This window comes from Condylostylus longicornis, unplaced genomic scaffold, assembly GCF_029603195.1.
Source record: "Condylostylus longicornis isolate FDR11 unplaced genomic scaffold, ASM2960319v2 ptg000135l, whole genome shotgun sequence".
Taxonomy (NCBI): Eukaryota; Metazoa; Arthropoda; class Insecta; order Diptera; family Dolichopodidae; genus Condylostylus; species Condylostylus longicornis.
Genome location: NW_026578103.1, coordinates 13,795,000 through 13,807,698, shown reverse-complemented (window position 1 = coordinate 13,807,698; position 12,699 = coordinate 13,795,000). Strand labels below are relative to the sequence as shown.

At 25.2% G+C, this 12,699-nt stretch overlaps 1 protein-coding gene and 1 non-coding gene across 2 annotated transcripts in view; both read left to right on the top strand.

The window, feature by feature from the left end:
- The window catches only part of LOC129615138 (ski oncogene-like), a 78,116-nt gene that overhangs the window by 25,004 nt on the left and 40,413 nt on the right, over positions 1-12,699 (top strand). The gene's annotated exons all lie outside the window — the stretch shown is intronic.
- Trnas-aga (transfer RNA serine (anticodon AGA)) lies at positions 1,674-1,746 on the top strand. Its single transcript has one exon. It is a non-coding gene; the product is annotated as a tRNA-Ser (tRNA).

Here is a 12,699-nt window from a genome sequence, read left to right as displayed (position 1 = left end):
TAACCACCTTTTTAGCTTTTAAATTAACTTTTAATTTCTTCTTTGACTGTTTTGACCTCATGAACACTTTATTTGAATTTAATTTTTTTTATTTCAATTTTTATCTGTTCTCTGCTTTTATTTAACAAATCTAATTTCATTAAAATGGATTTTCTTATACAAGAAAAGAAAGAAAAAATTAATAAAAAGAAATGTAAATGTCCTGTTAATAGTTCGATTTTTTTTTTTTTACAAATACATTGGAATCCTTTGTCTGAGGAATAAGTATTTCCAGTTTTTTTTTTTATTCATTTAACTTTAATTTTTTACTTTATTACTGTACTTTACCAAATATAAGAAAAAAAAAAAATAATAAAATTTAAGAGTTGAATGAGAATTGAAACAAAACCATAAAAAAATACAAGAATCAAAATACAAAAAAAAATAATAAATTTTAAATTCTAAAAATCCAATATTATTATAGTTTAACCGTCTTTTTTTTTCTGTGACATGGAATATATAAAAATTCTCATATATGAAGAAAAATGAACTTTACAATCTCATATACACACACACCAGTGTATATATATATATATAAGTACGAACTAGTAAATAAACTTTATATTGCACCCGTTCAAATAATTCTTTTGATTCATGAATGTCCTTTTTATGTTAGACAAAGGAATAACTATTGTATATTTTTACATTGAAGAAATTATAAAAGTTTATTATACTTACTTACTGTAATTCTGTGTATAAAATGTAACCATCTACAAATATAGTAAATAGCATTTATGAACAAATGTTGTGCACATTAAAAACGACAATACTTACTAAATAAATTTATTGCTTAGCCAGTAACGCAATACTATCGTATATGGGAATGAATCGTAAATGGCGTTATCACTAAAACTATTTCTAATAAAATTTTAGCAATAAGAATTAACTATAAATTGTATGTTGTTTAAATTTGTGATATTTTTATTATTATTATTATTTTTTTGTTTTTCAAAATTGAATGTAAGGGATTGATATAGTCACCAGAAATATTAAGTATTTTTGTATTGCGAATTTTCTTAGATTTAAGAAAGATATCGATATTAGAAATTCCCCAGTTAAGCATTAAATTTCGGAAAAATTACAAGAACCATATTATATTATGTCGGAACTGACAGACAATGAGGAATTCTATAATTAAGGAAATGTTGTCAAAATAATTTTGTTAACAAATTATATATCGTGTTTTACGTAACATTCCGGACTTCAACACTTTAATACATAATATATGGCGTAAATAAATAATTCAGCTAATGAATTGTAATTGCTGAATTATGTAATTATAGATTTAGTTTATGAATTTTAATTACTGAATTCCGTATAGCAATATAGTTTTATTTGCAATTTAAGCAATAGTTTTATTGATTTAGTACGGAAACATGCTTCAAATCAGGCTATTTAATTTAATCTATACTTAAGTATTAAAGCAAAAAACAGAATTTTTTTTTTCTGAATGAATTGGCAAGTATAATAATGACATGTGACTGATGGCATTCTTATGAATCTTATAAATGAAGTCTTCGAACTCAATAATATTAATAAGAACAAGTAAACGTACACATATACATGTTTACATAATAGAATATAATTACATGCAAGATAATCTGGATGTCACATTTCGTCGGCAATTTCTTCATGCCTCTGTAGCTCAGTTGGTAGAGCGTCCGCCTAGAAAGCGGTAGGTCACTGGTTCGAGTCCAGTCCGAGGTGAAAAATTTTTTAATTAATTTTTCTGCCTTTAACTCGTTCCTTTGATTACGTTATCCATCTGTTCTGCAGTTGCATGAAGAAATTTCCATTAAGTTAAACTGGATGTCATATGTTTTTTTTTTATTAATATTACAAAAGTGGTAACAAATTTATAACATCATTTCTAAGCATTTAACTTTAAAAACTAATATACGAATTTATATTTTTATTATACATACTTAAATTTTCAGTTATTTTTATTGATATTACAGTTATTTTAAATAATTCGGATTCTCCTTTTCTGGAATAATCTTTTTGTCTTTTTCTGTTATTTATGTTACAGTAAAAAATTTTAGTGCATATATATATATATATACAAATGTATATATGTCAAACAATTTCTTTGATTTTAATTTTAAATAGAATTTATTGTAAGATGTTCTTTGTTACCATCCCTAATGTACAAGATTTTACTTATGATATTAGAAAACTGTGAAATTTCATTGACTTTTATTCCAATATAGAGGGGTAGACAATAAATTTACTATATGTTGTTATAGTGAAATATCTTTTCATAAATACAATCCACGAGTATAAGTATATACATTGCTACTTATTGTGTTAGTTAACTTCTTCAAAAATGGAATCAAATGCAATATTAATTTTATGTTATATAAATTTTTAACTATATATATACTTAACTAAATACTAGTGCTCTTTAAATATATGAGTAGAATATTTAGTAAAATAAAATTATTATACTCATTATAGAGTTATTCGCGTATACAATGAGTATTTCAATAAAAAGTAAAGAAAAGAATTTTATAAATTTTCAGTAAGGTGCAAATTAAGATAAAATTAGAATAATTAACAAAAAAAATAATTAAATTATTCATTAAATAATTCGTATATAATGGTTACAATCATGTTAAGATTGAGTGAAATTGATGTTTGCCAAAAAATAATCAATTTTACTAATCATTTTCCAATTACATATAGGTGAAAATATTTTTAATGCCATGATTTATAAATGGTCTATTCCACCTGAATAAGTTCCAAATAAATTTAATCAATTAATTTGATAAGTATATATTATACACATATACTTATTCTAAATTTAATTATTTTTAAAAATAATTTATTTAACAATTTAAATTGATTTTCTTTTCTAATGATCATTTTGCCAAGAACTGATATTATGTATTTGTTTATTATAAGTAGCTATATAATGATCTCGTTCCTAATAAAATTTGATATACTTACTTTTATACTTAAATTTCGGAATTGATCCCAGAGATTAGCGCGTCAAATAATCCTTATAAGATTAGTAAATAAATTCTTTATAAGTATTTTCTATTTAATTTTATTCTAAATTAAAAAAAAAAAATTATCTTTAGAAATTTTAATTTCAATTTTGAAACTATTCTGTATATACATATACGAGGGTCACTATTTATATTTCAGGTCCTGGCAATACTAGTCCTGCCAGGTGCAATCTGACACTTCCATTGGAAAGTTTGACATTTTTTAGGACAACTTCACTCAGAACGTTTTGTCATTCGAGCGCGAATTGTTTTGTTTACAGTGACTTGAAAAATTCATCTCGGTCAAAAAATGGAATTGTCCCGTGAAAATTTTCGTGCGATGATTTTTTACGATTTTCGGCGCGGATTATCGAGACAAGAGTGTCTCGATCAACTTGTTTCGACTTTTGGTGATGAAGCACCATCAAAAACCACTGTAAATCGCTGGTACCAAGAGTTTGGTTTCGGACGCCGTTCGCTCCAGGATGAATTTCGTGAAGGTCGGCCAATTTCGGTCGTTTTGCCGGAAACCATCGATGCTGTGCGCGAAATGATAATGATGGACCGGCATGTGACATACTGTGAGATTGAGGCATCCTTGGGCATTAGTTCCACCAGCGTACATAAGATATTGCATGAACATCTTGCCGTGAAAAAGGTGTGTTGTCGATGGATCCCAAAAAATTTGACGATTGCACAAAAGAAGGCTCGTGTTGATTGGAGCAAAGAAATGTTGAAAAAATTCAATCGCGGTGCGTCAAAAGACGTTTATAAGATAGTCACAGGTGATGAATCATGGATCTATGCATATGAGCCCGAAACGAAACAGCAATCGACCGTATGGGTGTTCCAAGACGAGCCAAATCCAACAAAAGTTGTTCGTGGAAGAAGCACATCGAAGCAAATGATCGCGTTTTTTTTTGGTATAACCGGTCATGTGGCCACAGTACCTTTAGTGGAACGTAGGACGGTCAATTCTGAATGGTACACCACCATCTGTTTGCCGAAAGTTTTCGAAGAAATAAGGAAAACAAACAAGCGCCGGCGAATCATTCTTCATCATGACAATGCAAGCTCTCACAAATCAGCTGAAACAACGGACTATTTGAGCACTCAAAATGTCGAATTGATGGGTCATCCGCCGTACAGTCCTGATTTAGCACCCAATGACTTCTTCTTATTCCCTCACATCAAAAAAAAAATGCGTGGACAACGATTTTCAACACCTGAAGAAGCAGTCGATGCGTTCAAAAACCATGTTTTGGAGGTGTCTCAATCGGAGTGGAAAAAGTGCTACGAAAATTGGTTTCAGCGCATGCAAAAGTGTATTGATCTTCATGGGGAATATTTTGAAAAACAATAAAACCATTTCCAATGATAAATGTTTGTTTTTTATTGCTAGACCCGAAATATAAATAGTGACCCTCGTATAAGCATGTTGGAAATGGGCAAATGTGGAGAAAATGAGAAGCCGCTATTTTAATATGGAACATATTATGTAATCTATGCATATACAGGAATAGAAGAATAGAAGAATAGATTCATCGTAATTTTCCGAGTTTCATGATAGTTGCCATACATTTCTGTAATTTTAGTTTACCTCGTGCAAAATTATTTTAGCCTTTTTTTGGTTGAAATTTTATGAAAATCACGTGTTCTATTAGTGTTACTTTTTAATTATTTCCTAAAAATAATTACTTAATTATAAAGCTATTAACTATACTTTTTATATCATTACTATTGTTATAATAATATTGCCGATTCTCGAAGTCGTTTGGCTATCTTTAAAGATTTTAATTAAACAATATTTTACAATTTTTCTGTTAATTTTTCGTGATATCGCTAGCGCCACAACCCTGCTATTGTTTCAATCGCCTGCGGTGTTTAATTTTTTTTTTTAATTTGGTGGCCCGAATTAATAAATAACGTTAAATATATATATACATGTTAGTTGATTTTATCCTTCGGTATATGGGCAAGTCAAATTACATTTTGTGTAAGACTCCGTTGCGGTTCTGTTCCGTCCTGAACATCAAAAAATTGTGATTATTTTTCACCTTGTAAAGGGAAATTTTTCAAGTTCGATATGTTAGTTACTCTTATACTCCTCTTAATTAAAATTTCCTTATATGTACTTTTATAACATTTAAAATTCTCGAAAAATTTTATCAATTTAATGCACGTATTTGAATATAATGAAAAAGCTAAAAATTACAAGTGCACAAAATAATTTTTTTTTATACCTAACATGCTTTTGAATTTTTTGTTTGCTTCATTACACGTCACACAGTCAGTTGTTTTACATTTCTTAATTTTTAAAATGTACCCTTTTTTTTGCAATATTCACTGGTTTATTGCACTTTTCTTTTACAAAAAAAAAAAAAAAAGAAAAAAAAATTAAAATAAAAAATAATGTGAAAGAGAGAGAAAGATAAAGAAGAGATGCAGTCACTGTCAGTCTGCTGTTTTTTTTCTTTTTGCCTTGCTTCTCCTCTATAAGTATGAATTATCCTTTCCAATGTGTCTGTGCTCTATCTGTACGATAAAATTTTTCATTTTTCTTTTTTTTTTTTTTTTTATTATTCTAATGACAGTAACCTAACATTCACTGTACAGTATTTATGTACGAAATTTTTATATTTGTGTGTATAACAGTTCGTAAAATATCATGCTTAAATTTTGTGAATATATACATACATTATGTGTATTACAAATGAAGGAATTACACACAAATTTACGTGTAATGTTTCCATTTTAACATTATTACATGTTATACTCGTATGTATATGTACGTATATAAAAATTATGTGTACATTGAGCTACGTAATATTATTGCAATGCATTTTCATAGTTAAAACTTAAAATCATCGTTGCCATCGTCATCATCATCATCATCATTATTATTTTAAATTTTAAAGGTTATAAATTATACATAAGTAATATGCAGAGTTTCATTTGTACAAGTATATTATATATATTAAGAGTATACGTAAGAGCACATAATAATTTTACTGAATTTACGTGTACAGTAATATCTCGCTTAGTAAGATATTTTGTGTTTAGATTTTCATATCATTAATTTGTATCAAATATGTATTATTAAACTTATAAGACGACGTTTGCTTTGAAATTATGCACTTCTTTATTAATCTGTTAAAAATTAAATTTGTGATGGACAAGCTTGAATTATTTTTCAACTTCTGGAAAATTAAATCAAGATCTATACTAATCGATATTATGGAGCCCATGAACAGGGAATTAACTTAAACTTTCGCGTTCTACCACTACAATTATTATTATGAATAGAATAAAATTTACTTTAATGACATAACTGTTTACATTACTCACTTATTCTGAATTAAACGAGGTGTTACTGTGTTTACGTGTTATATGTTGTATCGAATGCAAATACATAACTTTTCAAAGTTGTATAATGTAAATGTATAAGATGCATATTTACGTACATGTAAATGTAAATAAATAAAAATATTATACTTATCAGCCACAGCTATATGCAATAAATATTTTTATATATTTTGTTCTTGTTTTTTTAAGAATTTTGTTATAATTTCTTTATAGAACTTATATTTTATCGAGTCTGATGCAAGTCTAGAATTGGTATATAAATTATTTAATAAATATAGAATAGAAAAATATAATAAATAAATAAATGCTTATAGATATATAACGTGTAACTGAATTATACATAGAAATTTTAGTTTTTCATTTACATAACTGCAATTTGAACTACACAAAGTATACAAGAAAAGTGGAGGAATACAAAAATGCTCTAAAATTCGTGATAATAATGAAATTTGATTTCGTTGAATATTGTTACAAACTCAATTTTTATTCTTCATTCGAATTAGAAATCTTCAGATTAAAATATTGTCATGAACATATTGTAGATCTTTTTATTTCCAATCTGAATTCAAGCAATATGAATTTCTAAAATGTTAAAAGTGTCAGGAAATTCCGAAATTTATTCAGTTTTAATGCTAAAATATTGCCAATCATAAGTAAAGAAAAATTAATAAAAGAATACTTTGCCCATTTTTCTGGAATATCTTGTAATTTCTGCCATATGATATGCAATTGTATATGATACGACAATAATTTGTATACAAACCATTATTTTATGTAAATGTATATATAATTCAAAGTTATATAAGTTATGTTGAATAGGGATATGGTATAGATGGTATACTATATTTTTTTCTTGTTCTTTTTTATTTTTATATACATACATACATTAAATGAATGTAGATTGTAGTATAGTGAAGTTGGCGGATTGATTTATAACACACAGTGAGTGCAGTAAGTTTGCTTAAATATTTTTTAGTTTTTTGTTGCCAGAAGAATTTAAAATTTCTGATTATTACAAGCTCATTTTGTATCTCACATTCTTGTTATTATAAAACGTGACACTCATACAACACACACACAAATTTTGTCGTACCCCAGTATTCGATTTATAATCTATAGCAGGGTCATAAGAATAGTTCATATATATACTACTCTCTGCGCAAATAATTTTAATTTTAAACAATAATAATATCCTTAAGTAAATCGGACCAACTATAATTTTTTTGTTTTCTAAAGTACAATAATCTTTTCAGTACCATTTTTATATTCTGCTAATTTTTTTTATTATTTATTATTATGATTTTTTTTACTTATATTAAGGACTTCTTTTTTATAGCCTCGTTTGAAAGACAAACAAAAAAGAAAAAATGAAAAAAAAAAAAAACATTTTGTTTTTATCGTTTTTGCAATGATATAGCACAGTGAGGATAACTATAAGTACAAGAATGTGGAAGTGGGGGCAGGGGGTTGCCAGAGAGTATAAAATGAAGGAGGGACAAAAAAATAGAATGAAAAATTTTAGTTAAAATGCATTCGACATTGTACAAAGTCATGCCTGTAATAAAATCAAATTAAGAAAAAAAAAAATAGTAAAAACAAAAGTTTAAAATTAAAACAAAAATATGAAATAAAAAAAGAAAACAAAATGGAAAATTCAGGATGAAATGGAAATTTCAGAATTAATTTCTGAATAATAAAGAAGTAAAAGTATTCAAAATATTTTTTTATTCGGTCCTTTGTTCAAATTAAAAACTTGAAAAATAGAAAAACAAAAAATCCGGAGAAATTTATTTTTGTTCTCCAAATTCTTTTGGTTTTTAATTTTTCATAGCTTTTTATATCGTTTTACTCGGATTTTGTTTTTTCATAATATCTTAGTCGTATAGCTACGATTCAAATGTTAATAACCCAGAATATTCATACAATTATGGCACCATTGCCAACTAAAACAAAAACAACAAGTACCATTCAAAAAGCAAATATTTTCAATTTTTTTTTTTACCTCATATTTTTGCTCTAATGAATTTGTATTAATTAAAAAAAAAAAAATGGATTGCAATAATTTATGTTAATATTTATTTAAAATGTTAAAAGAATAAACTTTAAAAATCCTAAACATATATTTAACATTTTTTTAATTTTGATAATTACTATGTGGCCTGGTGAATAATTATGAGCTATGGCAGAATGTAAAAGCGGCAATGTACAATGCAGCCCGTTTAAGAAATTGTGATCAAGACTAGATATGAGCATAGAGCAAGATAGATATTAGAAAATTGTAATTAGGGCAAAATTTATAGGATTGCTATCTTTTCAACCAAAAGAAATTGGAATATGGCAAATAAAAGAGTTAGAACGTCTAATATAACCATAGGAAACGGTTAACCCATTAAAAATGTTTACGGTGACTCTTCAGATGAAGTAGAAAGAAGATATACCATTTTTTTTTGTTTGTGTTCCATTTTTATGAGCAAGTGGTTTTTGAGACGTTTCTTCTGCAGAAAACTTGTCGAACAAACCATAGGCTTTTTTGTACAAGGATGGTATCAGAGGAATCTAGTAATATCACAATATACTTATCTGACTAGGTTTACCTTTCAGTCGATATATAACATTAAAAGAGTTGTTTAGTACTTTATGTGAACTGATTATCAGAAAGAGATCAATTCATTGAAAAAATAAAGTTCATCAAACCAAATTTGTTCTCCAAATTACGATTGAAATAATTATTGAGTGTACCTAATTATTTTCAACTAAAAATATTTTATATTTATTTTTCTATTTAACCTAAAAATCCAGAATTAATTATTTCAACTATAATGTACCTTTATGTACCGAAACATTAATTTATTATTAATCAATTTTAAATTTATTCAATTTTAATTAAAACTGCTTTTTAATATTAATAAAATATATATATATTTTTGATTGATTGCATTTAATCACTACGCCTTGCCGCATCTTTTACATAATATATTATGTATACACACTTATACATGTACTACTTAGTATACATAATTTTTTTTTTTGTTTTTAGTATGAAATTTTAGTACGAACATTAAAACTAAATAAACGTACATAAGCATACATATCTACACATGTATATTTTGCATATCACACAATAATTTATGCGAAGATACACAACATTTATACAAATATTAACATAAAATTAAAATTGAAAAGTAAAAAAAAAAACTTTAATAATACTATAAAAATGAAATTAAATATTTGACCACCATCTTCAAAATTTTATGCATGTAGTACATACACATTATATTTATACATAATATAATTAATACACATGTTAACTTTTATATGAATAGCCTAGCACCTCTAATGTATATACGTATAGTTTTTGGTCAATAAAATAATAATAAAAAATTAAAAACCAAAAAAAAAAAAAAAAACGAATAACTAAAATTAAAATGAAAAGTAAAAGAGAGAAGAACAAAAATAACGAAAAGCAAAACAAAAAATTCAAGAGCTCGAATAAAGTTCAATAAATCTACAGTTTTGGGCATTGACCTATTGGGTTTGGATCAAATTAAATAAATATTAATATATATATGTGTATACTTATTTATCTTAAGCGGGTTCTACATAATCAAATTGGTAATGAATTTTGTTGAATTAATTGTATGCATGCGGAAACTATTGTTAAGCTAATCTTAAATTATTTTATCAATTAGAAATTTACAAATTTTTGTTTTATACAATTTAAACTTCAGATTTTAATTCAAATGCCTTATAAATATGGCGTCATTATTTAAAAATTATTAGTAGATGAATATCATTACTTTCCGTATTTGTATTCCATATTTATGTGTTGGTTTCATTGGAGCAGGATAAACTATAATTAGATTTGAATTTTCATTGCTTAAGGTATTCGACTAAGATTAAAATAAATGAAGAATGTCCAATTACATTTTAATTTTAGTCATCTTTATTAAATAATATATTATCTCTCCTATATATGTATGTATATATCAATAATTGAGAAATGTTTGATAAAGTTAAAAATTCATTTTAAAAATTTTTCGAAAAAGTCATTATTTCAAAGTCCTATTAAAATTTTTTGATTAAGCGGCTCAGTAATTAATTGAGCACAATAGCGTCTATATTGATTGAGTATCTTGTAATGAAAAACTTAAATAATTTATTTTATTAAATATTTGAGTTACATTGCTAAATAAAATAAATTTATCATTTTATATTGTTGGCCTTTTCTGATCACAAGTACTATTTACTATAGCTCATAGCTTCTGGCTAGAATTATAACTATAAATTTTCAATATTTAATGGACAAATTGTAATTTGACACGCATTAAGTTTCTGATAGAACTTAATTGGTAAAACTAATTTCAATTTTGTGTCGTAAAAAATTTTAAAGTTAAAAATAAAAATCTTATTTTAACTTATTATATAAGTTTTTATAAAATTTAAAGATCGGTGAAATTTGACAAAATCTAAAAAACTTATAATTACTAGTTTTGAATTATGAAAATTAAAAATTTTATGTTTGATCTAATTAGAGATTGTAATAATTTTTTTGAATAACATTGAATTATTTCAAGAGTTTTATGTCAAAGTTAATAAAAATATCAACTAAATTCGATCTTAGTTTCTAACTTTGATAATGTTACACTCGCCTTATGTTTTATATTTTTTTTTTGTTATACATAGTAACATTATGAATTGAGTGTTTTTTTTTTTATAAGTTTAAATTTACCGACAATGATAACTGTGTATATGGGATTCCAAAATGAATTTTAATGAGTTGCAGTTTTTTTTTTCTACAATTTTCATATTTTTGTATAAAAATTGTAAGATTTTTTTTTTATTAATTTTAAATTAAAAGCACAAAAAAAAAACATTTTTATTTTTTATGCATTTTTAATGGTTTTGATGTATCGTCAGCGAAATCGGTGGTTTTTTTTTTTCTTTTATAATATTTTATTATACTTTTTTTTTTTGTGTGTATAGAATTTGATATTTTATAACAGTAACCGAATGAAGGACGGCTTTTATTTAAAAATAATATGAAAATATTAAAAATGAGAAATCAAAGAATTTTTTGCTTTGTTTTGATTTTTATGCCAGTTTAAATAAGTTATGATAATGTTGTAGATAATTAAAACTTGTTTTTTTGTGTGTATATATGTGTGTTCTACAATGAAATTGGGAGCTTTATATGGCCAAATTTTATAATTTTCACTTTTATTTTGAGTTAGTATAACATTAATTTCATTTGTAAATGACTTGATTTTTTTTTATATAAAGAAAGTTTATTAAAATTAACTTCAATTCAAATTGTTAAATTACGTCAACTGTTATACTTATATCTTACTAATTGTTTTAATTTTTGGTACATAAATTTAAAAATTATTTTGATTTGAATGTTTTTTTTTCTCATTTATTATTTATTTTATATAATTTTTTTACTTTCTTTGAGGAGCTGTATAAGCCTGTTATATTATTTGAGTTTGAATTTAAAAGAATCAACGCAACAATATACTTTTACCAGTTCGCAATACTTTTACCAATTGAAGCGTCAAATAATTTAAAACTGCATACATTTTGTAATTGATATAACACTTCTAAGATGCAGCTATTCTATTGTGAAATTAATTTTAGATTTTGTGTTGATTGCAATTTGCTATCGGTTTGTCTTGCGTTCTCGAATTGACCTTCTTCTATATATAGTTCCGGATATATTCCATTTTGAGCAACAAGTTAGATATAATGATAAAATGGTGTAGTATCAAACCAAATTCAATTAAATTGTTCCAAAATGTTATTTTAAATGTTAGAGCTAAGAATTTGTTCCAAATATTTTATAAAATATTTTTTTTTTTAATAATTAAAAAATACTTTATTCTCCAATATTAAAAATGATTAGAAATTGGTTTTCAAACCTTACTTAACAAGAACATGTTCAAACCTTATTCAAAAGTTTTGTTTGATTTTATCATGGTCAAAATTATTTTGTGCAATTATATTTCATACAAAAGTCTTTGTTATTATAAAAATCATTAGACAATTTTTAATTTTTTAGTAACAAATTTTTTGTAAATGGTATGGTAACCTTTTTGAAATTTTACAAAATTGCTTAAACAAATAAAAAAAAAAAACAAAGATATTAGTAAGGTAGGTGAGTACTTAAGTGCATTTTTTTAACATTTCAGTAGAAAATATTTAAAATTTACTTATCAATTAAAATATTCACATATATGTATGCTTTTGTTAAAAAATTGTATATGTATTAGCAAGTAGTGTGCTCTAAAAATGGCCTAAACTCTATGCT